This window comes from Primulina tabacum, chromosome 1, assembly GCF_025594145.1.
Source record: "Primulina tabacum isolate GXHZ01 chromosome 1, ASM2559414v2, whole genome shotgun sequence".
In the NCBI taxonomy this organism is placed as follows: domain Eukaryota; kingdom Viridiplantae; phylum Streptophyta; class Magnoliopsida; order Lamiales; family Gesneriaceae; genus Primulina; species Primulina tabacum.
In genome coordinates, this window is record NC_134550.1 from 20,967,981 (window position 1) to 20,969,242 (window position 1,262).

Below are 1,262 nucleotides of genomic sequence, written 5' to 3' on the forward strand. Positions count from 1 at the left end.
TGTTAAAATTCAATTAATTATTTAATTCTTGACAATCACGGTAAAATCCCCAAATTTATTTATTAAACGATTCCTCGAGTTAATAAATCTATTTAAATCTAACAGTTCAATTATTTCTAATTGAATTTAATTGTATATAAATGCATTAAATCTTCGTGAAATTTTAGTTTTCACCTAAAACCGTACACTGAAACCGAATACTATTTCTAGTCAATCTAACCATGTGTAGATAACGTCTTTGTTGCTATATTTAACCAATCATCTTCCGATTCGTGATTAATCAACAAACATGTAAATAGCTGATTAGGCTATTAACAAGAAATATAAAACCAACGTCAATCAATAATTAAAATCAAGAAAAATAATATATTGAAAATAAACCAAATATCAAACAAAGTATTTTTTGGCTCTATCGTGGTCTTAGCTTAAATAAAATTAATCCATTAATTCAAAACAAAATTGCAAACTCAGATTTAATTTCATAGAAGAAAACAAAATTAAGAATGAGTGAAAGGAATTCTCAGTTATTTGTGGCGTGTATTGTGGAATTCCTCCAGCTTTTGCCTTCTGTTTTCCTCCCTGATGAAGTCTTCCTCACTGTTGCTGCTTCACTATAGCCTTCTGTCTGCACTTCCGTCTTCTTTTCTTCCGTTCTCTCTCTTTTCCCTCCTTTTCTTCTCTGTTGTGCTCTCTCCCTTCCTTTACGTGACTGTCCTTTTCCTCATCTCTTCCTTTCTCCTCCTCTCACTTCTTCTGCGCTGGTTTTTCTCTTTTGTGCGCCTCATGAGCAGTTTTTCTCAATAGGTTCCCACAAGCAGCAGAATCTATCATAGTACGATTAGGATTGAGTAAGCCATAATAAAAAGTTTGAACGACTAACCCAAGTGGCAGCTCGTGATGAGGGCATCTTGGTAATAGATCTTTTAAACGCTCTCATGCCTCATATAAAGATTATTGCTCGAATTGAGCAAATGTGGTGATATCTGCCCGCAACTTCATGGTCTTAGATGGAGGAAAGTATTTAATGAGAAATGCCTTCGTCATGTCTTCCCATGTGGTGATCGAACCTACAGGCAAAAAATTTAACCATGCTTTAGCTTCGTCATGTAAGGAGAAAGAAAATAAGTGCAACTTAACAGCATCATCAGAAACTCCATTAAATTTAAAAGTATCACAAATTTCAAGAAAATCTGTGATGTGCGTGTTTGGGCCATCTACTGCAGATCCTCCAAACTGGATTATATTCTGAATCATCTGAATTA

At 34.4% G+C, this 1,262-nt stretch overlaps 1 non-coding gene across 1 annotated transcript; it reads left to right on the top strand.

Moving 5' to 3' along the window:
- The first annotated feature begins 889 nt into the window (after window positions 1-889).
- LOC142521470 (small nucleolar RNA R71) lies at window positions 890-995 on the top strand. The gene has a single exon (XR_012814203.1). It is a non-coding gene; the product is annotated as a small nucleolar RNA R71 (small nucleolar RNA).
- Window positions 996-1,262: the final 267 nt, after the last annotated feature.